Raw genomic sequence first — 27582 nt, 5'->3', positions numbered from 1 at the left:
GTAGAGGATAAGTTTCCAGATGAATATTTGTTTGCAGTAACTACTAAGACTCCTTGGTATGCAGATATTGCTAACTATTTGGTTACAGGGAAACTACCTCTACATTTATTTCCTAATGAGAAAAGAAGAATCATTCAGGAGAGTTCAAGTTATTCATGGATTTCTAATGAATTGTTTAAAACAGGGCTAGATTGTGTGATCAAAAGATGTGTTCGGGAAGATGAAATTCTTGACATCCTCAAGGCATGTCATGATGAACCATGCGGTGGACACTTTGCTGACAAGAGGATGGCCTATAAAATCCTTTCTTTAGGATATTATTGGCCTTCTCTCTTCAAAGATGCAAAACAATATGTCAGAAGGTGTGACAGCTACCAGAGAGTTGGGAGACTGACTCTTTTAAATGAAATGCCATTACAGCCACAGGTACTCATCGAACCCTTTGAAAGATGGGCTTTAGATTTCATTGGACCAATTAATCCACCATCTAAACAAAAGAAGTATATATTGGTTTGCACTGATTATGTCACTAAATGGGTAGAAGCCAAGGCATTGCCTTCTGCCACTGAAAATTCAGTTGTTCAATTTCTTTTTGAGGATATTTTTACTCGTTTTGGTGTCCCAAGAGAAATTGTGACAGATCAGGGAAGTCAATTTACATCTAATTTGATGGAGAAGCTGATGGAAGAATACAAAATCAAGCACAAAAAATCTACTCCTTACCATCCGCAAGCAAATGGCCAAGTGGAATCTACAAATAAAGTTCTTGAGAGTATCATCACCAAAACTGTTCATCTACACAGAAGAGATTGGGTAGAAAGGCTTCTTGAAGCCTTATGGGCCTACATAACTACATGGAGGAACACAACAGGACATTCTCCCTATGAACTTGTTTATGGGAAAGAAGTCCTGCTCCCCATTGAGTTTCAAGTCAAGACTTTCAAGATGGCAGTTCAATTGGGGATGAATCTATCAGAAGCCCAAAAGCACGGAATGGAGCAGCTGAATGAGCTAGATGAGATCAGACAAGATGCAATTTTAAGGACTAATCTAGTTCAACATCAAAGAGCTAAATGGCATGATAGATACATCAAAGAGAGAAAGTTTCAAGAGGGAGATTGGGCTTTACTGTTTGATTCCAAGTTTAAAGACTTCAAAGGGAAGTTTCAGACTCATTGGCTTGGGCCATATGAGATTGATAAAGTCTTTAACAATGGAGCGGTAAGCATCAAGACCATTGATGAATTTCAGACTCCTCTTATTGTGAATGGCCACCGATTGAAAATTTATCATAAGCCACTTTCAAAAGAGGAGTTTGTCAAAATTTTCCAAGAGAATTCTGCAATTAGGCTGGTGGAGAAGAATCCTTCTCCTTCCCCACCAGCCTAACCTTTGTTTCTTTCAGTTAAAAAAAAAAAAAAAGAAGGAAAAAAATTGTGTATAAGCCTGAAAACCAATCATAGATTGGCGGTCTTATACAGAAAATGTAGAGTGAAAATCAGGGACACATGACACTATATTTTCCAAAAAAAAAATCTCCTCCCCTTCTCTTTCCATCTTCACTTCATCTCACTTACCATTTCACTTCACCTCCATCTCATTCCCATTTCCATTTCACTTCACTCCACCTCACTTTCATTTCACTCCACTCATTCCATTTCACTCCATCAATAAAAGTCCCCTTCAGGACTATTTTCATTCAGTTGGTTTTCCTCTAACTATCTTTGTGCAGTTAAGGGGGTGCTGTCTCAGTTTCCGCAGCTGGAGACCGTTTCCGCAGCCAGAAACAGTTTCCGCAGCCAGAAACAGTTTCCGCAGCCAGCATCACTCTGTTTTCAAAATTTACAGTCAACTGTTAGTGCCATAATCATGAAATGCAGGTGTAATTGAGCTAAAGACATGGGGCATCTCCAAGATAACAAAGAAGAGCAATTGGTTAGAAGCCTTGAGCAAGAAATGACAAAGTTACAAAGGTATGATCAAAAATCTTTATCAAATAACAATTCAAGTCATAATTACGCATAGTCATTAAACCATAAAAAGTTCTACTATGAACGATGATTTGATACAATAGCTCCACTACCACTCCTATTCCACGATATCACTCCACACACCTTGCATTCATTGCCCTAACGGTCTCATGATTATCCCGAGTTTAAACTCAATACTGACTGCACTTCCATTTATTACCCATACTCTTGAGACGTGACCTATTGTGTTACGACTCTTCTTAGCCGTAATTTCCGCAGCCGTCTGTTGAGACGTGTAAAATTTCATATGCAGTCATCTGATTCGAAAGAGTCCCGCCGTTACTCCACTCGCTTATTACTCCACTTATACCATACTCCTCGCATGCATCCGCATTTCATTTCATGAACTCGTTTACTGCTGCTCACCCACTGTTCCTCCTGTAATTCGGGTATTTCCATTCATTGTTATCCATTTCTAACTGCAGCCACTACAGTTCGTTCTAAACCTTGACCGCAGTCACTACAGTCATCCTAAACCCCGTTGCAGTCACTAAAGTTTATCCTAAACCCTGTAACAGAGCTATTTTTTCCCTTAACCCTCACACGCAGAAGAACTCTCAGTTGGAATCTAAAACAGAGGATGGGAAAATTACTGAGAGCTGAGCCGGAAGGACCGAAATACTTGGAGGGTTATCCTCAAACTAAGGAATTGCTGAAGAAAGTCAGATGGCTACGATTCATCCAGAAGTTTAAAGGCCATAACAAGGAGGTGACCAAAGCTTTTGCGAGGTCTTTTAATGGACAAACAGTGGAGGTTGGAGACTTGAAATTTACAGTGACCGAGGCCACAGTAGCAGCTGCCACGGGCCTACCTCAAGAAGGTGAAAGGTGGTTTAAAAATAGAAGTGTGGACGATCAAATATGGAGAACCATGCTACAAAACCAAGGTATGGATACCACCGTATTTACAAGAGGCATCCCTGTTCATGTACTAAAAGAGGAATGGTCTAGTCTACTGTTAGTCATCCAGAAATTTATCACGTGTGAAGGTCGTTTTGGCTCTATGTATATGTATCATGTTAGATTGATGATGAATTTCATAGACGGTCACACTCTTAATTTGCCTCATTTTATGCTATTAAGTCTGAAAAAGATGAGTTTTACAGTTCAAAAACATGTAGGCAATATTGAACCTCATCTCTACCATCATGGGCTCATAAAAATTCTTATTGAGGACTAGTTAAAGAAAAATAAGGATACTTGGGAGAAATTTTTGACAAGAAACTACTTCCAAGAGCCGTATGAGGCTTCTGGAAGTAGTCCACCAAAGCTTCCAAAGAAAAGTAGGAGGAAACAAAAGAACATTACATTCCAAGACTCCCCTACAATAGAAATTCAAGAAACAATCCAAAAAGAAGAAGAAGATAGAGCTAAAAGTAAGAAACAGAGAAAAGAAAAAGGCAAAAGAACCATCCAAGAAGTTTATCCATCCCCTGAGAAATCCATAGAAGAGGATTATCAACCTCTGTCAGAAAGATTAATAGATCTTTAAGCTGCTGCCATAGCCAAGAAAAAGCAAAAAGCAAAACAGAGTGCACAAGAGAAGAGTACTAGTTCATATTTAAGAAGGAGCACTAGGCTAAAAGGGAAAGGGAATAAAACCAAAGAAAAAAAGTCTCACTTTATTGATTTCGGTGAAGAGACACTTGAGAAATCTCCGGCTCAGCCAAGCATTGAGTCAAGTCCTCCACGTGAGGAAAGCCCTTTTCAGCCGGAAAAAGAGAGCAGTCTTCCTCCTCCACCAGATTTTGAGCCTAGTCCGAGAAAGAAACCTGAGGTAGATCCTAATCAGCAAGAGGCATACAATTACTTGGAATCCTTAGAACAATCAGCTGCAGGACCAAGTACCTCTCTGCCACTTGATGCACAAGTTCAGTCTTTGAAACATGAAGTATTTGAGTTAGAAGTCCTAAATAGGCATATCAAACAGGAAAATGAAGCACTCAAAGAGCAGAGTAAGGTAGACAAGATTGTCCATGACAACACTATGCTTCATTTAGGACTGTGGCAAAAGAAAAACAGAAAACTGAAGAAGAAGTGCAAAAAGTTAAGCAGAGCATTGATTAACCTCAAGTTCAAATATCTAGTCAGGAAACCAAGGATGGTGATGTTAGCATCAAAGAAGAAGAAAAGAGGGCTAGATGTCCTTACAGAAGCCTCAGAACATGTGGATTAGAGGGAAATAACTCAATTTTGGTTGCATGAGGACATGCAACACCTTCACAGTGGGGGTATGTTGAGCCTCAAACCTGCACCTTCCTATACACCCTCTCAGCTTTCTTTTTCCACTTATTTCATCCACCCAGCTGTTAAATCATTGCATTGTAGTTTAAAAAGAGCTTTTTACATGGTTTTCCGACTATGCTTATGACTGTTGTTTGGTTTAGTTTTGTTCATGCAGCTGCGGAAACTTCTCAGTTTCCGCAGCTAGCACAAGTTTCCGCAGCCAGCACAGGATTCCACAGCTATTTTGTTAAAAGCTGTGCTACAGGTGTCCTATGAAGAAACGAGCTACATGGGCAAGCTACAGGTGATAGATACATGGAACCTGTCCCTTCAAATCAGCCAAATCATCCATGGAAGGTCACGGTCAACGAGGGTTAAAGGCAAAGCCAACCAAGGAGTTCAGCGGTGGCACGTCTTCGTTTTGGGCACGTGAACGTTTACGTGGCACAGTCCTCAGCCCACGAAGACACCGACACACCTGGAGATCATCACCGCAACCTGAATCCAACAACTACCACTCCGAAGATTTAATAGACATGACGACAGTTACGCTAGATCTCGGCTGAAGGGATCTACGTGTCTTTGGCAACACAGTTAATAGCGTAGGATTCAGTTAGTTAGTTCAACACTTTTTCATTATAAATAACGCGTTGATGAACGCTGTGAAAAAGCTTTTGGATATGTAATTTTCCAAACTGTTGTTGTTATCACCCCACTGTTTTATATATGTTGCTTCTTTAATACATGAAAAGAATTTTCTGAGTTCATTCGTGTGACTACTCGTTGACTGGCTGAAGTGGCAGAGGGCCCCTGCACGCTGAAGCCTTGTAAAGTTTTCATTTGGTTTTATTATGTTCTGCTTTCATAATCTTTAGCTTGTACATAACACGCTGTTTTGATGCTTCTTAATTCACTGCTATTTATACTTTCACTTCTGCTTTCTTGTAGCTGTCAGCTGATCAATGTTTTTCTGCAGGTTTTCTTAGGCAGCCCGGGCAAATTTTCATCTTTTTGATAACTATTGACATATGAGATCATCTTGTCCTTCCTGCTAACTTTCATTTTCTGAAGTTTAATTCTAGCACTGTCTTTTTCAAGTTGTGATTTGCTTGTTTGTTTTTTTTCTGTTATTTAGATATCATACTGCTCATCAATTTATGGTTTCTTTCTATAGTCAAGTGACTCTATTAGTAAGAAATCAAAATATTACTTATTGTAGTGTGATTTAGTTATCATATTGCTTAAACTTATTCATGATTGCTTCCCACAAGGTAGATTGAGCTAAAGGGTAAAGGATCAGGAGAGTTGAAGTAGTGTGACTAGTTTCTTTTACGCAATTTAATTTCTTGCCATTTAGATATCATATTGCTTGACTTTTTCATGATTGCTTCCCACAAGGTAGATTGAGCTGAAGGGTAAAGGATCAGAAGAGTTGAAGTAGTGTGACTAGTTTCTTTTATGCAATTTAATTTCTTGCCATTTAGATATTATATTGCTTGACTTGTTTTTGATTGCTTCCCACAAGGTAGATTGAGCTGAAGGGTAAAGGATCAGAAGAGTTAAAGTAGTGTGAATTAGTTGCTTTGCTTTGAGTTGCTTTAAGTTCAATTTTTACTTTCTTTTCATTTAGCAGCAAGGATACTGGGCCATTGTCATTAGTTCACTGTTTTTCTTAAGAATTGATTTCATTACAGTTGTTTTAAAGCTTTCTTTTTGAGAACTTTTAAGTTTGAGAAAAATCATTGTAGAAATCACCATCACCATTATCATCCATACTTCATTTTCATTTTCACCATCACACATTAGGGAAAGATAAATCCAAAAACAAACTAAAAACTCAAAAATGACAAAAGATTAAGGAAATGGTTATCTAGTACATATAGTACACTTCACTTCCTCAACTTACGAATCCCAGATTGACATTCTAAATAGCAATTTAGAACACACTAAATTGACCAAACAGTAGATCTAGTAATTGTTACAGAAAGGGCACATCCGACCAAGTTCCTCACCTTGTGGGATCCTAATTATACTTGTATAGAAGAAGGATGGGACCTGGAGACTCTGCATTGATTATCAGGCACTAAATAAAATCATTGTCAAGAACATATATCCATTCCCATGGATTAATGACCTTCTTGACCAACTCAAAGGGGAAAAGCGTTTCAACAAGTTCTATTTAAAGTTTGGTTATCGCCAGGTTCCAATAGGACCCACATATGTATGGAAGATCACCTTCAAATCCAAGGAGGGAATTTTTGAGTGGTTGGTCATTCCTTTTAGGTTGACAAATTCCCCTGCAACTTTTATGAGGTTGATGGATGACATCTTACGCCCCTTTACCTACTCGTTCGTGGTTGTATATATGGACGACATCCTCATCTTAAACAAGAGTTGGGAAGAACACTTGCAACACATTCGATAGGTCCTGCAAACTCTGTCACAACACAAACTATGTGCCAACTTGGAAAAATGGACCTTTGGCATGGGATAGGTCCAATATCTGGGTTGCATCATTGATGAGCAAGGAGTGCACATGGATCCATCTAAGATCCAAGTAATTAGGTATCAACTAGTACTAACCACTCTAATAGAGTCTCGTAACTTTTTAGGCCTTGCCAATTTTTAATGGAGGTTTGTGTTTGGATTCTCTCATATCACTTGGCCTTTGAGGAAAGTTACCAAGGGTAGAGCGAAAGATATTTTTTTGTGATATGAGTCCCAACAAAAGGCGTTTGTTTAGCTGAAGCACCACCTATGCTCTACACCATTTCTCACAATGCCAGACTTGAAACGACCATTTGAAATTGAGACAGACGTCTCTAACTATGATATTGGTGTAGTTCTCACACAACAAGGGCATTCCATGGCCTATCACAGTGAGACACTTTCCGACACAATTTAGAAATACCCCACCTATGATAATAAGATGTATTCCATCATGAAATCTTGGAGATAAAGGAAAAATTACGTTATGGGGAAGGAGGCAATCATCCACATAGATTATTGACCCTTGCAGTTTATACAAACCCAAGGGAATTTGCAGAACAATCGCCATAAGAAGTGGTGCACATATCTGCAACAATTCCATTATACAAGAAGGGAAACACCAATCATGTTTCAAATTGCCTAAGTCAGCCACTAGTTGCAACATTGATCAGTGTTCTTAACTCTTATGGCCATGAGACCTATGGATGGACGCAACTATATAAAAATGGTCCAAATTTTTCCACCACATACAATATGCTAGTGGATGGCAAGCAAGTTCCAGACTTCCACCTCTAGGATGAAATATTATGCTACAAGGGCCACCTTTGTGTTCCTTCAAGCGAGCGTGCCAAGATTATTTGGGAGGCACACTATAGTCAGGTTGCATGACACTTTGGTGTGGAGAAAACTGTGGCTGTACTATAGAAGTATTTTTACTAGCCAAATCTCTAACAGGGTGTTGGAAAATACATCAAATCCTGCACTGCCTATGCCATCGCCAAGGAAACTATTAAGAAGGAAGGTTTGTATGCTTCTCTGTCTACTCCAAAACAACCCTGTGAATCCATCTCCATGGACTATATGTCTGGACTTCCTTCTACCAAACATGACAACGACTGTGTAGTTGTGGTCGTTGACAAATTTTCTAAGATGGCCATATTAGCTGTCTGCAAGAAGAGTATCACAGCTGAGGCCTAAGCATGTTTTGGTCGAGCCTTTGGTCATTGTTGGACACCAAGATCACCAAGTCAACTGCATTCCACTCCCATACTGATGTCCAGACAGAGGTCGTCAATAGGACGATTGTGCACATACTACACATGTACAACTGTCTTCCCTATGTGCAACACAACAATTACAGAGCATGGGTACATTTTTGGACCCCGCAAACCATTATAAGATATCATGATAGTAGGTTCCTAAGTATATTTTGGTCAACCCATTTTTCATTTTGGACACCAAGCTCACCAAGTCGATTATATTCCACCCCCATACTGATGGACAGACAAAGGTCATCAACAGGATGATTGTGCAACATACTATGCATGTGAAAATATAAGCATCCACAGATATGGGATGAGAGTCTTCCCTATGTGAAACATAGCTATAACAGAACTCTCCATAGCTCGATTGGCCACAACCCCTTTGAAGTGGGCCTGGGATTTCAACCATTATGTCCCCTTGATGTTGCACTACCTTTTTCAACTACATAGGAAGAATCTGCCCATGTTCAACCTGAAGCTGATAAAGCCACCATGTTTATTTAGCACATTCAACACATCTGTTAGTGAGTTCACAACATCATGGATAAATGCAATGAAAAATAGAAACAATGGCATGATCAGCATCAGGTGCCCCATAAGTTTCTGGTGGGCGACAAAGTTTGGTTACATTTGCAGAGAGAACGCCTCGCTAGATCCCATCGTAAGCTTAGAGCACTTTGATATGGTGGGCCTTACACCATCACCAAGGCTACGAGAGACAATTATTTTGACCTCAACATTACCCCATTCCTTGACCTGCACCCAGTGTTCAATGTGGACTGCCTTCAACTTTACCTTCCACAATTACTGAACACATCAAACATTGTAGAACAACTCACACTAATAGAGCTAAATCCAGACTACATGGAACATGCCACGACTAATTGGATCATGGAAACACAAATCAAGAACACTTTCTAGCAGAAGATCCAACTGTATCGGGTTGTCAAAGTTGGCCAACTCCTGCACCAAGGCAAGTGGCTCATCAGGGACCAAGTTCAACAAAAGTTTACCCATCTCATGGAGGCACTCAATGCAATGGGGACCATTGCTTCCTAAGGGGGGAGGACTGATCCAGATGGATATTGGTGGCCACACACATATTCCACTTGGACCATCACCATTTGTTCTTTCAGTTTCCTTAATTGTAGCACAATTTACTATTGTTTAGAGTTTTTTCATGTCTTTAACTTCCAAATCCGTTTTGAGGCCCTAAACGATGTTTTTTGGAAAACGAGCAAACTAGTAGCTTGTGGAAAGTGTTTGTAATCAAATGTTGTATTCCTCAGATAGATATTTCTAGCGAGGTATCATATGTGTCAAACGAAGATCGTTTGCAAAAGTTATGACCCGGGAAGTTGATGTACCAATTTACCCCGACGAGGCCCACAAACATTTGGTGCTTCATCTCCTAGGGTTAGATTTTTGGATGTTTAGGGTTTTCCATTGTTTCTCAATAATAAATAGGTATTCAAGCCTTGTTGTAACACTGTTCACAAGGCATGTAGGTGCCAAATTTCTTCTTAGAGATAAGCTACCATCGCTTGAGCTAGTTTATTTCCTTTCTGCATGTAAACAATTTACTACTTTCTTATTAATGAATTAAAGTTCTATTTTCACTGTAGCTTTGTGTTTCTATTTATATCCATATTTAATTTCATTCCTGCATAAATATAGATTAGTGGTATCATATTGGTCTGCTCTTTCTCTATTTTTCTAGTGCATGTCCCCAACGAGGTTATGGTATAAGGAGTTAGGGCTTGAATTGGTTGAACCTTTGCAATACCAACCTCCCTAACCCCAATGACCTCCCATGGTAGAAGAAAAGAAAGATGAGGGAGTAGGATATCCTTTCAAAATATTTCTCAAAGAAGCCCTTGGGTGAAAAAGGAAAGAGATGATGGACAACGTTTCCCAAATCCTTTGGCGGATGCCCACAGGCGACACATCTTCATCCAACAACCACCTTGGAGGCGCCACTCCCTTTAAGGTACAAGTCAACTTTGACATTCCCATATTTTAAGGCCAGATAGATGCATATGCCATAGATAAATGGTTAAATATGTTAGAATGATACTCTTTCACTCTTCAAAGTCGCCCCCCTATGAAGGACTGGTGGGAAACCTACTCTGAGCAGAGGGACGAGAGGGAACCCTCACTATTTTCAACTACACCCACTTATAATTCCTTTTGGGACACCATCAAGGAACAATATTACCATGTCAGGAGCTATGAAGATAAGTACATAAAATGGACCACACTACGACAGGGAATGGACCAAGACGTGCCAAAGTTCACAAATATTTTTCGTACCCTTCACACGAAGTTGGATATCAAGGATTCTGAGTGGCATATGGTACTCAAGTACTATGACCATCTACACAAATACGTCCAGGACGAGATGGAGTTCCTGGACATCGTCTCAGTTGGCACCACCTATCGATACACTGCCAAGATTGAGCAGAAAATTAAATAGAAGAAGCGAGAATTTGGATCTGTGAATATGAAGCAAGGAAAAGGTGCCCCCAAACTGCAAAACAAAAGACAAAGCCAAGGAAGGGTGACCTAGGACAACCTGTCGAAACCGAAAGCAAAGAAAAACACCACAAATATAAAGAAGGAAACTAGAAAATGGTGTGAGTTCCATAAGAGATTGAATCAAAACACAAATGATTTTTGAGGTAAGCAGTCACTGGTGGTTGAGCTGAAGGCTTCAAATTCAAATGTATGTTCTAAATCTGATTCAGAACCCGATAAGGTGAATGAAAAAGGGAAGTAGATTATTGATGCGGAGCCTAGCGCCACTGTTGCCACCACCAAGATCCATAATATTGATCTTGAAGATCTAGAGGAGGGGGAGTGTCTCTTCCACTTCCACATGTATGTGAAGGGTTCATCGCTGCAGTTCATTGTCGACAACGAGAGCCAAAAGAACCTCATTTTAGCAAAGGTCATGAAGCGGTTGGGCATACCGACCACACCACACCTGAATCTGTACACCATTGGGTGGCTTCACCAAGGAAGAGATCTCCACGTCAACAAGTAGTGTTGCCTTCTCTACAACATCAAGCTCTTCACGGATGAAGTATCGTGTGATGTTTCTCCTCTTGAAGTTTGTGATGTATTATTAGGCCAACCATACTTGTGGAAGTGTCACGTTGTGAATGTGTCGAGGCCTTGCACTATTGTTATTACTTTGGGTAGTAATTTTTACAGAATACTAGAGGTAGCCCCACCTACCACCATCTCTTTGATATCTACTAAGAAATGCAGTAAGATCATCTCCCAGATTGAGTTTTTTTTCTTTCTTTTTGATTCAATTTGAAAGTAAGGGGAAGATCGTGGCCGCATCCTTGGCCCCCGCGAAGGATTTCTCCATGTAGCAGAAGCAGGTGGATAAGGACGTGGAAGAATACATGGACATATTCTCCTCGCCCACAGGGGTACCTTCACATTGTTAGGTCAAGCATTCGATTGATCTAACTCCCAGATCTCCTCTATCCATTGGGCTAATATATCACCTCTCTATTTTGGAAAATGCACAAAACAAGAGGTAGATCCAACAATTACTACAAAAAGGGTCCATCCAACCAAGTTCCTCACCTTGTGGGAGCTCAATTGTACTTGTATAGAAGAAATATGGGACCTAGAGACTCTGCATTCAATATCATGCACTAAATAAAATCATTGTTAGGAATATGCATCTAATCCCATGAATTGATGGCCTTCTTGACCCGATCAAAGGGGTTAAGTATTTCAGCAAGATTGATTTAATGTCTATCACCAGGTTCTAATAAAACCCATGGATCTATGGAAGACCACCCTCAAATCCAAGGAGGGCCTTTTTGAGTGGTTGGTCATGCTTTTTGGGTTGAAAAATTCCCTTGCAACATTTATGAGGCTAATGGATGATATCTTGTGACCCTTTACCAACTCGTTCATGGTTGTATATCTAGACAACATCCTCATCTCAACAAGAGTTGGGAAGAGCACTTGCAACACATTCAACAAGTCCTTCATACCTCGCAACAACATAAACTATGTGCCAACTTGGAGAAATGCACCTTTGGCATGGGCTAGGTCCAATATCTAGGTTACATCATTGATAAGCAAGGTGTGCATGTGGATCCACCTAAGATCCATGTAATTTGGGATTGGCCAACCCCGACCACTCTACCTGAGCTTCACATATTTTTGGGCCTTGCCAATTTTTATCGGAGGTTTGTGTTGGGATTCTCTCATATCACTTGGACTTTGAGTAAAGTTACCAAGGGCAGAGTGAAAGTAAATTTTTTTTGGTCTGAGTCCCAATAAAAGACATTTGTTGAGTTGTATCACTACCTCTTCTCTGCCCCAGTACTCACATTTCCAGACCTGCAACAACCATTTCAAATTGAGACAGACGCGTCTGAATATGCTATTGGTGTAGTTCTCGCCCATCAGGGGCATCCAGTGGCCCATCATAGTGAGAAACTTTCCGACACAATTCAGAAATACCTCACCTACGATAATGATATGTATTCCATCGTGTATGCTTGCCGACAATGGAAACATTACATTTTGGGGAAGGTGACAGTCATCCACACAGATCACCGACCCCTGCAGTTTATATAGATATAAGGGAAGTTACATAATGATCACCATAAAAAGTGGTCCACATATATGAAATAATTCCATTTGAATATCAAATACAATAAGGGAAACACCAATCATGTTGCAGATTGCCTTGGTAAGCCACTAGTTGCAAGAGTCACCATTGTTCTCAACTCTTTTGGCCATGAGACCTCTGGGTGGCTGCAACTATATAAAAATGATCTAAAGTTTACCTCCACATACCAAATTCTAGTGGATGGAAAGCAAGTTCCATACTTCCACCTCCAGGATGCATTATTATGCTACCCGTGCCAACTTTGTGTTTCTTCAAGCAAGCGTGCCAAGCTGATTCGTGAGGCGCACTATAGTAAGGTCGTAGGACATTTTGGTGTAGAGAAAATTGTCGCCGTACTATAGAAGCATTTTCACTGGCTAAATCTCCAACAAGATGTTGGAAAATACATCAGATCCTGCACTGCCTATGCCATCGCCAAGCCAACTATTAAGAAGAAAGGTTTGTATACTCCTCTGCCTACTCCCAACCATCCCTAGTAATCCATCTCGATGGACTATATGTTTGTTATTCCTTCTACCAAGCATGTCAATGACTGTGTATTTATGGTCGTCGACAAATTTTCTAAGATGGCCATATCAGCTTCCTACAAGAAGAGTATCATAGCTGAGGCCACTGCCAGACCCTTCTTTGAACGAGTATGGGTACATTTTGGGATATCACATACCATTATATCAGATTAGGATAGTAGGTTCCTAAGTGCATTTTGGTCGAGCCTTTGAGAATTGTCAAACACCAAGGTCACCAAGTCAACTATATTCCACCCCAGATTGATGGCTAGACAAAGGTCATTAACATGATGATTGTGAACATAATATGCATGTACAACTCTAAGCATCCACAAACATGGGATGGTAGTCTTCCCTATGTGCAACATAACTATTATAGAGCTCTCCATAGTTTGACTGGCCACAACCCCTTTGAGGTGGGCTTGGGATTTCAACCATTATGTCCCCTTGATGTTGCATTGCATTTTTCAACTACACAGGAAGAATATACCCATGTACAATCCGGAGTTGATAAAGCCACCAAGTTTATTTAACAAATTTAGCACATCTTCCAGCAAGTTCATGACATCTTGGAGAAAGCCAATGCAAAATATAAACAACGACATGATCAACATCAGGTGCCCCATAAGTTTTAGGTGGGCAACAAAGTTTGGTTACATTTGTAGAAAGAGTGCCTCGCTGGAACCCATCGTAAGCTCAGACCACTTTGATATGGGCCTTACACCATCACCAAGGCTGTGGGAGACAATGATTTTGAGCTCTTCATTCCCCTATTCCTTGGCTTGTGCCTAGTGTTCAATGTGGACCGCCTTCAACATTACTTTCCACCATTACTGGACACATTAGACATTGTAGAACAAATCACACCAACAGAGCTAAACCCAAGTTACATGGAACAGGCCATGACTGGTCAGATAATGGACACATAGATTAAGAACACTCACCAATAGAAGATCCAACTATATTGAGTTGTCAAAGGTTCACTAGGGACAAAGTTCAACAAAACTTTCCCCATCTCATGGAAGCACTCAACGCAATGGGGACCATTGCTTCATAAGGGGGGAGGAATGATCTAGGTGGATATTGGTGACCACCCACCTATTCCACTTGGAACCCCATCATTGTTAATTTCAATTTCCTTAATCGCATCACAATTTACTATTTTTGGTAGTTTTTCGGGTCTTGTTCTTCTGGAGTGTTGATGCTTGGAAATATCCTAGCTCAACACATGAGGAATTCCCTAATCATAATCTCAATTAAACTCTTTTCCATTGAAGTGGCAATCCTGACTGATTAATGGGTCTCTACTTACCCTAAGACTAGCCTAGGTTAATCTAACTACACTATCCTGATATGCAGAATATGTACAATGATGGCCTTTAGTTTATTTGTGAGAAATGATGCTTGTGATAAAAAAACTAAAGGCAAATGGAATCACCTATATGATTTTGCTTTAGGGAAGATGATCCTTTAAGTGTAACTAAAACTAAGGCTCAATCTAGCCATTGTGAAACTTGCTCCTATGCAAGGAGACTTTAGAGAATAAAATACTTTGATGTAAATGAAAATACGAACCTATTCTAATTTATGGGTGAAAAAAAAAGAACTTGTCATTACTAAGATGCAAATAAGATTTGCTCCTAATCAAGAGCTAATTATCTAACCAGGGAAAGAGATTTTCAATTGAATTTAAGATAAATATATTCTTATTACCCTTCAAAGTAATTTGAGGATTTACAATTTGTTAAAGCAAATATGTAATAAAATAATTACATTAAATATTTACTGAAATAACTTTATACATATACAAAAATCCAATTAATCAAAATGGATTCATTATAAATTTTATATGGATCCAAAAGAAGTAGTTCTTTTGTTTCGACATACAATAAAACATGCTAAGTTTGTAATAAGCAAATAAAAGGTAATGTAAACAAAAGAACTACTTCTTAAATTTCTTTTGATTAAAAGCTAATTGTTCTTAAGATGTGACGTGGAGTGGGTTGTATGTACATTATTCCACATGCACTGCGTGAATGGAGCCATTGTCATTTGGAATGGCAGGGTCCCGGTGGAATTGGTTAGGTCGAAGGCGAATTTTGTGACAAGCGTTGAATATTAATGTGGTGTGAATTGAAATGTACGCCAAATTTTATTCTGTTTACGTTTGAAATGATGGCGTTGGTAGGCTTTAAAACAAATATGACTTATAATCGCAGAGTGATGGGATTTGTCGCAACAAAAATCCAAGTGAGGGGGTCCTTGGTTGATGGTCTGGATTCAAGTATTACAAATAATATAACAATAACTTTGTACAATTATATATATAAATAAAAGGTAATGTAAACTATTCGTATAATGTTTTAATTACTTTTTATTATTACAATATTTATAATACAAACAAAACAATATATTGAAATGATTCTTTGTTTTTTTGTAAGTTTGGTGGGACTATATATTCATCGTGTTCAACTTCTCACCCTGATCGGAGGGGGATAACACAGCAGTTGAACCCAATACTTCTAGTTCGGTGAGACTTCATTTCCACGATCATTGCTAATTGAGCTACCCCAAATGGACTACATGATCCTTTGTTTTTAAATGAGTTCTATTTCGATTATATATATGTATTACAATTACTACATTATAATATGCTACAATTTATTTACAATATTATTGATCCAATTCTTTCAATGCAGGTGTGTGGCGAATAATCAAATGACAAGCAAATCCCAATGAGTCATGCAAGAGTATATGGTAACCAAGGGTACTACATCATTTCATTTCAACCCCTTTTGTGATATAGCTCTCAACCAAGAAGAGAATACAAATCACTTATGTGATCAAATGAAAAATGTGTGGTGACGTGGTAGTGAAAGGTGCCACATCGCCTTCTTGTGACAAAAATGAAAATGTTTCCATAAACGCAAGTGGAAGCGAAGAGGTGACAACAATTTAAAAGCGTCAATCATAATGGAAAAAATAAAGGGTGTGCAAAAATATGATTAGAACTAACATGATTGAAATCTACCAAGCTAAGAGATGATGATAAAAAAAGTCATAATTCACCAAAACGCCAGTAAATAAGGGAGTTGAAAAATGAAGGGTCCTCATGATTTTATTAAAAAAGTCATGAAGGGGTTGTGACCATAACACAAAGCCATTTTGAGACCCTAAACAACAATTTTTTTTTTAATAATGGGAAAACTTGTAGCCTGTGGAAAGGGCTTGCAATGGAAAGTTGTATTCCTCAAATAGATCTTTCTAATGAGGTATCATACACATCAAACGAAGACAAATTTAAGACCCCAGGAAGTTGATGTACCAATTTACCCCAACAAGGCCGACAAATATTTGGCGCTTCATCTCCTAGGGTTATGATTTTGGATGTTTATGGTTTTCCATTGTTTCTCAATAATAAATATACCTTTGAGCCTCATTGCAACCCAGTTCAAAAGGCATGTAGGCGCCACATCTCTTACCAGAGATAAACTACCATTGCCGGAGCTAGTTTATTTCCTTACTGCATGTAAACAATTTTCAATACTTTGTTATTAATGAATTAAATTTATGTTTCAACTATATCTCTATGCTTTTTTTATATCCTTATTTCATTTCATTCCTACATAAATTTGGATTGGTGGCGTCAGAGAGGTCTATCTTTTTTTTTTTACTGTGCATGTCCCCAATGAGGTCAGGGTATAAGGAGTTAGGGATTGAACATGTTGAACCTTTGCAAGACTAACCTCGCTGGCCCTAACGTCCTCCCATGGCAGAAGAAAAGAAAGATGAGGGACTAGGAGATCCTTTCAAAATATTGCTCGAAGAATCCCTCTAGTGACAAAGGAACGAGGTGATGGACGACTTTTCCCAGATCCTTCGATGGATGCCCACAAGAACCACATCTTTATCCAAAAACCACCCTAGAGGCAACACTCCCTTTAAGGTACAAGTCAACTTTGACATTCCCATATTTGAAGGCCAAATACATGCAGATGTCGTAGATAAATGGTTAAATTTGTTGGAAGGATATTTTTTGGTTTGTGATTTTTCCAATAGGGAAACGATTACTTTTTCACTCCTCAAATCTACCCCCGACATAGAGGACTGGTGGGAAACCTACTGTGAGTAGAGGGGTGAGAGAGAAACCTCATTATTTTCAGCTTCACCCACATGGAATTATTTCCAAGATGCCATTAAGGAACAATATTAACCTTTCAGGAGCTATGAAGATAAGTACATAAACTGGACAACACTACAACATCGAAGGGACTAAGACGTGTCGTAGTTCACAAATATTTTTCATACCCTTTGCACGAATTTGGGTATCAAGGATTCTGAGCAGAATTTTGTACTGAAATATTGCAGTTTTCTACATAAATACATCCAGGACAAAATGGAGTTCTTAGACATCTCCTCGCTTAGTGCCGCTTATCGATACAATGTCAAGAACGAGTAAAAATTTAAACAGAAGAAGCGAGACTTTAGATTTTCGAATCTAAAGAAAGAAATTGCACCCCCAAACTACACAACAAAGACAAATCCAAGGTAGGGTGACCTAGGACAACCCGTCGAAACCGAAAGTAAACAAAAACACCACAAAGACAAAGAATGGAATAGGAGAGGGGTGTGAGTTCCATAAGAGCCCCACTCACAACCGAAGTGAATGTCGAGCCAAGAAGTCACTTATGGTTGAGATGAAGGCTTCAAAGTCAGATGCATGTTATTGCTTTGAATCAGAAATTGACAAGGGGAATGATAAAGGGAAGTATATTATTGATGCAGAACGTAGTGCCACTGTTGCCACCACCAAGATATAGAAGATTGAGCCTAAATATCCAAAGGAGCAGGAGCGTCTCTTCCACTCCTAGATGTGGGTGAAGGGTTCACCGTTGTAGTTCATTGTCAACAACAAGAGCCAAAAGAACCTCATTTCAGTAGAGGTCATGAAGTGGTTGGGTCTATCGACCACACCACACCTACAACCGTTGATCATCGGGTGGCTTCACCAAGGAAGAGATCTCCACGTCAACAAGTAGTGTCACCTTCCCTACAACATCAAGCCCGTCACGAATGAGCTATTGTGCGATGTTTTTCCTCTTGAAGTTTATGATGTATTATTAGGCCAAACATACCTGTGGAAGCATCATGCTATGCATGAGTTAGGTCTCACACTATTATTATTACTTTGGCCAATAAGTTATACATAATACTAGAGGTAACCTACCGCCATCTCTTTGGTATTTGCCAAGCAATCTAGTAAGATCATCTCCTAGATTGGGATATTTTTTTTCTTTTTGATTCGGTCTCAAAGTAAGGGGAAGATCATGGCCACATATGTGGCCCCCGCAAAGGGTTCCACCATGCAACAGAAGTAGGTGGGTAGGGTTGTGGAAGAATACATGGACATCTTTTCCTTGCCCACAGGGGTAGCTTCGCACTATCAGGTCAAGAATTCGATCGGTTTGACTCCCAGATCACCTCTACCCAATGGATCGATATACTGCCACTCTATTAGGGAAAATGAAGAAATCAAGCATCAGATCTATGATTTTCTATAAATAGGGCACATCCAACCAAGTTCATCATTTTGCGGGAGCCCGATTATAATTGTATAGAAGAAGGATGGGACCTGTAGAATCTGCATTGATTATTGGGCACTAAATAAAATCACTGTCAGGAATAGGTATCCAATCCCATAGTTTGATGACATTCTTGACCAACTCAAAGGGGCCAAATATTTCTGTTAGATCAATTTAAAGTTTGGTTATCCCCAGGTTCCAATAGAACCCAGAGATGTATGGAAGACTGCTTTCAAATCCAAGGAGGGCCTTTTTGAGTGGTTGGTCATGCCTTTTGGGTTGACAAATTCCCCTACAACTTTTATGAGGCCTATGGATGACATCTTGCAACCCTTTACCAACTTGTTTGTGGTTCTATATCTGGATGACATCCTCATCTTCAACAAGAGTTGGGAAGAGTACTTGCAACACATTCGACAGGTCCTTCAAACACTGCGACAACAAAAACTATGTGCCAACTTGGAGAAATGCACCTTTGGCATGGGACAAGTCCAATATCTGAGTTACATCATTGATGAGAAAGGAGTGCATGTGGATCCATCTAAGATCCAAGTCATTCAAGGTTGGCTAGCCTTGACCACTCTAACAGAATTTCACAACTTTTTGAGCCTTGCAAATTTTTATTAAAGGTTTGTGTTGGGATTATCTCATATCACTTGGCCTTTGAGTCAAGTTACCAAAGGTGGAGCGAAAGCAAATGTTTTTTGGTGTGAGTCCCAACAAAAGACGTTTGTTGAGCTGAAGCACTGCCTCTGCTCTACACCAGCACTAACATTGCTAGACCTACAACAACCATTTGAAATTGAGACAAACACCTCTGACTATGCTATTGTTGTAGTTCTCACCCAACAAGGGCATCAAGTGGCCTATCACAATGAGATACTTTCTGTCACAATTCAGAAATACCCCAACTAAGATAATGAGATGTATTCCATCGTTCATGCTTGTCAACAATGTAAACATTACAATCTAGGGAAGGAGATGGTCATCCACATACATCACCGACCCCTGCAGTTTATAAAGACCCAAGGGAAGTTGCATAACGATCACCATCAGAAGTGGTCCACATATCTGCAAAAATTCCATTTGAATATCAAATACAAGGAGGTAAGCACCAATCATGTTGCAAATTTCCTTAGTCAGCCACCGATTAAAGCAGTAACCACTTTTCTAACCTATTATGGCCACGAGACATCTAGGTGGCCACAACTACATAAAAATGATCCAGATTTTTCCACCACACACCAGATGATAGTGGATGGCAAGCAAGTTCCAGACTTCCACCTCCAGGATGCATTATTATTCTACCTAGGCCACCTTTGTATTCCTTCAAGCGAGTGTGCCAAGCTGATTTTGGAGGCGCACTATAGTCGAGTACATGACACTTTGGTGTGGAGAAAATTGTGGCCATACTACAGAAGTATTTTTACTGGAAAAATCTCCGATAGGATCTTGGAAAATACATAAGATTTTGCACTACTTGTGCCATTCCTAACCCAACTATTAAGAAGAAAGGCTTTTATACTCCTTTGCCTACCCCGAGTCGACCCTGGGAATCCGTCTCCATGGACTATATGTTTGGCCTTCCTTCTACCAAGCATGGAAATGACTGTGTATTTGTGGTCGTCGACAGGTTTTCTAAGATGGCCATATTAGCTTCTTGCAAGAAGAGTATGATAGCCGAGGCCATTTTCAAACTTTTCTTTGAATTAGTATGGGTACATTTTGGGATCCCGTAAACCATTATATCATATCTTGATAACAGGTTCCTAAGCGCGTTTTGGTTAAGATTTTTGTCATTTTTAGACAACAAGCTCACCAAGTCAACTGCATTCCACTCCCAGACTGATGGACAAACATAGGTCCTTAATAGGATGATTGTGTGTTAATCTAGGTTGTCATTGATGTCAATAGTTGATCGTTGATATGGCATTGACTAGATGGAAAATATTCTTGAAGATGCTAGAATAGGACTACACATGGAAGATTGCCTATATGACATAAACATACCTCCAATGATGATTTGATGATGACACGACAAACCTCCAATAATGTTGAAGGACACAAGGTGATGAAGAAGGAAATCAAGGACATGTCCTTACCTCACCTTGATGACCACACTTGGTGATCCTAATGAAGAAATATTCCCTTGATGACATGAAGCCCATCCATGAAGAATTTCCATTGTCCTCTATTTTTTCTGCACCATCTATTTTCCAGCCACATGAAAACACATTTCTCACTCTTTATAGGCAACATCTGAACATGATACCTATGCCATATTTTAGAGCATATTCTTAGCTTTCTAATGAGCTATCACATGCCCCAAAACACCAAATATTCTAAGAGATATGAATTTTTAAAGATAAGGAAATTAATTATGGTTATTGAGCCGACCTTACCTCCATAACTCATGTCGGCTTGCATGTGGACATGGTTGTTCATTGTGAGGATGAATAGGTATATATATAATAGGTTAGACTTCTGGTTTTGGCTCAGAATTTAGGTGAAGATAAACATAAGAGTGTAGAGATAGCAAGGAGACCGAGGAAGCTTTTTTTGGAGAAATATTTGTTTGGGTTACAACAAACCTCGGACTATGGTGTAGCACAGAGGCTTGGATCTTTGAATAGGACTCAGATTGGAGTAACCTCGGATTGTTTGCACAGTGGTCAGAACAACCCCTCCTTGCAGTGTATAAGTCACTTTTTTTCTATTAAGGACAAGCCCTCCCTTCTAGTTATGGACAACTTCGCAGACTCTTAACAACGGGCTATATCTTAAGGACTGTGGATCAGTTGAGACAATAAGCAATAGAACTTGGACTACTGGATAAGACTTCAAACTATTCTATCTAGTCACCTATGGAAGGAATACTGATCTCAGACTTGGAGGATTACTGGCTAGGAACTAGATAATAACCTTGAGGAAGTGTGGACAACTGCCTATAGACATATAAAACTTCGGAATAGTGAACAGACCTGCAAGAAAAAGTTTCTAGGCACAATGTATTAAACAATCACTTATTTAAGAGCTCGGATTTGGAAGAAACTTTAGACCTATGACAATCTTAGTGCAATAGTTTATTTGTTGTGTGGAGTAGCGAAAAGTCCTAGTGTAGTGTTATCTTCTTTGGATAATTGATGCAATATGGCCTGAACATCTTAATATAGTTAACATGGTGCAAGAATTTTGATGCTACAATAAAGTGTTTATGAAGAAGGGTGATGGTGCAGAATAAGGCAGATTGGTAAAGTGAAGTATTGGAACAATTTGAACAACGGTTTGGTGCAACATGGTGCAATTATATTGTTGTTGAATAGATGGTGCAAAATTGGTGATTTGTGGTGAAGAAGTGTTATGAAACCAGCTCACAAAAAGATAGAAAAGAGAGATCCACGACTTAGAATTCAGCCTCTTCGAGGGGGCAACCTCCTTTACATTACATAAATGAACAATTCTTGGATGATACAAATGAAAATACCTCCTTTCTATATATAGGAGTCTAAGTGGTCCCAATACAATCCAAGCCTACATAACAATAATATTGTAGGGCACAACAATAACAATAGTGGGCTTCTATGTGGCACAATAGTAACAATATGGGCACTACATGGGTACATCAATATAAATAAGGGGTATAACTACAATAGTAATGGGGTAATCACTAGTATTATAGGGACCCAACATGCCCCTCTCCTTCAAAAAAGTGTTGTCCTCAACGCTTGAGTAGTTCAGGATACTTCTGCATAAAATTCTCGTCCTCCCATGTGGAATCCTCAGTGGATAAGTTCTTCCACTTGATAAGGTACTCTGAAATTGATCGATTTCGTAGCTGTCGAGTTCTTGTTTCTATAACTGCTTCCGGTTCCAATATAATTTTTCCTTCTTCGTCAAGTTCTGGAAATATTGTTTGAACTGGGAGCTTGTCGCCTATAACCTTCTTTAAGCATGAAACATGGAAAACTGGGTGCAATCGAGAAGCTGCAGGAAGCTCCAATTTGTATGCCATAGTACCAATCTTTTGCAACACCTTGTACGGACCATAATACTTTGGTGATAATTTATTATCCTTCTTAGCTTGCTTGAGGGACATTTGCTTATATGGTTGTAGCCGTAGGAATACCCAATCACCTACATCAAAACTTCTTTCACTGCGATGCTGATCTGCCTGTTGTTTCATTCTATTCTGTGCCAACACGAGGTTATCCTTTAAGAGTTGGAGGACTTGTTGTTGATGTTCGATGTGATGTTCCACTGCCTGAACCTTAGAATTTTCTCTTAAATATGATGTGATGGATGGTGGTTGATACCCATAAAGTGCCATAAATGGGGTCATTTTTGTTGCTGTATGGAAGGAAGTGTTATACCACCATTCAGCCAGAGGCAACCATTTGACCCATTGTGTCTGTTTATCAGATACAAAGCAACGAAGATATCCTTCCAAACATTTGTTTACTATCTCAGTTTGCCCATCAGATTGAGGATGATAAGATGAGCTATGAGCTAACTGAGTACCAAGACAAGAAAATAATTCTGTCCAAAAATTTCCAGTGAAAATGGGATCTCTGTCACTTACAATAATCTTTGGGTTTCCATGTAGCTTTTGAATTGTTTCCATAAATGCAGTAGAAACTGTACTGGCTTTAAATGGATGTGATAATGCACAAAAGTGTGCATACTTGGTAAGTCTGTCAACTACCACCATGATGACACTCTTTCCCTCAGACTTGGGTAAACCTGTGATAAAATCCATTGAAACCTCCTCCCAACGTTGGCTTGGAATGGATAAAGGTTGTAATAGACCCGGTGTCTTAATTGTTTCAACTTTATTTTGCTGGCAAACCAAACATTTTGCCACAAACTTTTGAATATCTGATTTAAGGCCATCCCAAAAAAATTCCTTCTTAACCCTGTGGTAAGTTTTTAAAAATCCTGAGTGCCCTCCTAAGGGAGAAGTGTGCAATTCCATAAGAATCTTTTGTTTTAGCTGGGAATTCTTACAGAGGTATAAGCGATCTTTGTACCATAACGAATCATTTTTCCAGCTAAATGTATCAGACGTACTGGAATCTTGTTGTAGCTTTCGAATAAGTGCCCACACTTCTTCGTCATTCTTCCATTCCTCCCTTGCTTCATTTATCCAATCTGGTTGGATAATAGAAATGGCGCACAACAATGCTTCCACATCCTCATCCTTTCTTGAGAGTGCATCTGCCACCACATTTTGCTTCCCTTTTTGTAGATGATTTCAAAGTCATAACCCAACATCTTTGTGACCCACTTTTGTTGCTCTTCAGAGGATAATCTTTGTTCTAAAAAGTATTTAAGGCTATCATGATCTGTTTTTACCTTGAAGTGTCTTCCCATTAGGTAGGGTCGCCATTTCTTAAGTGCATGGAGTATTGCCAACATTTCCTTCTCATAAATAGCTTTTCTTAAAAACTTTCCCTTGATTGGACGACTTTCAAAAGCAATGGGTCTTTCATCTTGCATTAGAACAGCACCAATTCCATTTCCTGAAGCATCACATTCCACAATAAAGGTTTTTGTGAAGTCCGGTGTAGCTAAGACCGGTGCTTGGCACATTGCCTCTTTAAGATGTTCAAAGGCCTTTGTTGCTTCCGGAGTCCATGAAAATGCATCTTTCTTCAATAATGTTGTTAGAGGTGCTGCTATTCTCCCATAATTCTTAACAAACTTGCGATAATACCCTGTCAACCCAAGAAATCCTCGCAGATGCTTTATGGATGTGGGGATTTTCCATTCCTTAATGGCTTTAATTTTGCTAGGGTCTACCTTAACTCCTTCATGAGATACAATATGACCCAAATATTCCACCTCCTGGACTCCAAAGAAACATTTGGATCTTTTTGCATATAATTGTTTCTCCTCCAATAGTTGTAGCACCCTGTCAACATGTTCAACATGATCCTTCCAAGACTTGCTGTAGATTAGTATATCATCAAAAAATACTAACACAAATTTTCTAAGGAATGGTTTGAAAATTGAATTCATCAAACCTTGAAATGTTGAAGGTGCATTGGTAAGGCCAAAAGGCATGACCAAAAATTCATAATGACCCTCATGAGTTCTAAATGCTGTTTTCGGAATGTCTTCAATCTTCATTCTGATTTGATGATATCCTGAACGAAGATCCAACTTGGTGAAGTAAATTGATCCATGCAATTCATCCAGTAATTCATCAATGACAGGAATGGGGAACTTATCTTTAATAGTGAGCTTGTTGAGCTCCCTATAATCCGGACACATGCGCCATGATCCATCCTTCTTGTGCACCAATACTACTGGAGCAGAGAAAGAACTTTGACTCGGTTGAATTATACCAGCCTCTAGCATTTCTGCAACCATACGTTCAATTTCACTTTTTTGGACATAGGGATATCTGTACGGCCTGATGTTTGGAGGAACACTTCCTGGAATCAGATGAATAGCATGATCATGATCACGCATAGGTGGGAGACCTTTGGGAGTCTCAAATACCTTGGAATGATTGTCCAGGACTTTTTGGAGATCTGGAGAAATAGATGATTCCAATGTGGAAACATCTAGCGAACATAATTGTGCAATTACACCTCTTTGCTCCTTTTTTAGAAGCTTTGTCATACCATTAGAGCTGATTATCTTTCCTGGTTTCCCTGCAATACCCCTTAATTCAACTTCCTTTCCTTCCACAGAAAATTTCATGAAAAGTTCTTGAAAATTAAAAGCTATTGTACCCAAGGATTGTAGCCATTGGACTCCTAGTACAACATCAGCACCTCCCATTGGAATGGAAAGCATTGGGCTAGTCAATACATATTCTCCCATGGATAGCTTGATATTATGGCACTTTCCAGAGCAATTTATTGTTCCTCCATTTGCAATCATCACTTGACACTCTGGTGCTGGATATAGGAAGCAATTCAATTCTTTTGCTACCCTACAATGAATAAAATTGTGGGTGCTTCCTGAATCAATCAACACTATTACCTTTTTCTTCTTGATTTGTCCTTCTATCTTGATGGTTTGAGGAGTGGTAATTCCCGCCAATGCATTACAAGATATGGTCGGATTTATTTGTTCTTCATCTAGGCTTTGTTCCTGGAATATATCCTCTTCTTTTGACCTTTCTTGCTCCTTTTCTTCTTCCTCTTCACAATCTATGTAGAATAATTTCTTCTCAGCACACTTATGACCTTTTGTGTATTTGCTATCACAATTGTAACAAAGCCCTTTTGCTCTTTTTTCTTCCAATTGTTGTGGTGTCAACCTTGTAGGTTGTGGAAGACTATGGGCAACAACACTTCCATCTTTATAGTTGTGAATGGTATGCTTCCTAGTTGCCATAATTTTGCTTTCCATTTTTCTTGCTAACCTGAATGCCTTCTCTAATGAATCAGGTTCCCAAAGGCGCACATCATGTTGGATATTATCCTTTAAAGACCCTATGAACACATCAATCCTATGCTCCTCTGGAATATCTTTTACCCTTATGTTCAATTTTTGGAACTCCTCAATGTGCTCCATTATTGAACCCTTTTGTTTGAGACTTATCAATTGGCTAAAAAAAGTGTTGCTTTTTGTATCCTCATAATGTGCTATCAATTCTTCCGTAAAAATTGCCCAAGTGATAAATTGTTTACGAGAACAAAGCCATTGATACCATACAAACTGATTTGGTTCCAAATATAAAGTTGCCATACGTACCTTTTGTGTGTTTTGCACATTATTGAGATCGAAGAATTGCTCCATCTGTAATATCCATGTGGCGGGATCCTTGCCATCAAACTTCCTCATATCGATTTTTGGAACATGGTGAGTCTTCGATCCAACATTAGAGTCTATGGAATCATGATTAACATTTCTTTTGTTCTCATCATGAGTTTCCTTTACTACCTTTTCACCATTAGTGACCCTTTCTTGTAGCAACTTCTTCAATTCATCCATCTTATCATCTATGCCATCAATTTTAGCGTCAATCTTAGCTTCCATGCCATCAATTTTAGCGTCAATCTTAGCTTCCATGCCATCCATCTTAGCTTCCATTCCCTTTATCTTAGATTCCACGCCATTTACCTTAGATTCCACGCCACTTATCTTAGCTTCTGTTAGCTTTTGTGAGCGTGACATTTGTTGCACTTGTTCTTGTAATTTTGATATATCATGTAGCATTTCTTCCTCTTCTTCATGAGTCATGCTAGAGCTTTCAGGTTCCTTACTAGGTGTTTGCATTTTCTTTCCTCGGGGCATCAGTTACCGATAATAATGCTTTACTATGCCCTTTGAATTCCGTTAAACCAAGCTTACACAAAAATTTAAAAAAAAAACTACACACCTTTTTTCACTTTATAGAAGCCTGATATTGAATCTGATGTATCTCTGTAATTTCGGATCATCCAGTTCTGAAATTGCTATCTGTAGTAGCCTTCTGCGTCCTCTTTCCAATGCCACAAGTCTGAGCCAAATTGGATTCTCCAAGGAAGAGTTATGTGAAATCTCCCACAGTGACTTGCTTTTAGACTGGTTCAGTAGAGCGAACTTGTACGACGTGCCACGAGTCACTGTTTCAACCTTTGAATCTGAAACTCACCCACAAGAAACTACAGTCCGTCTTCTTTGTGTACCTTTTTACGAAATTTCAATCCAATCCTCAGAGAGAGAGTTATGACGATTTTCCCCAGGTCACCTGTTTTGAATGTAATTCAGGAGTCTGCAAAAAGACCAACTTCCTCAGATAATATCTCCGAAAATATCGCGCGAAAAGTTCTGAAATTCGGACCCAAGGTTCAGCGCCAATTCTTCTCAAATGGGTTT

Source organism: Pinus tabuliformis, chromosome 4_2 (assembly GCF_031772625.1).
Source record: "Pinus tabuliformis cultivar Carrire ecotype Pingquan chromosome 4_2, CPIR1, whole genome shotgun sequence".
In the NCBI taxonomy this organism is placed as follows: domain Eukaryota; kingdom Viridiplantae; phylum Streptophyta; class Pinopsida; order Pinales; family Pinaceae; genus Pinus; species Pinus tabuliformis.
Note: the sequence above shows the minus strand (reverse complement) of the source record.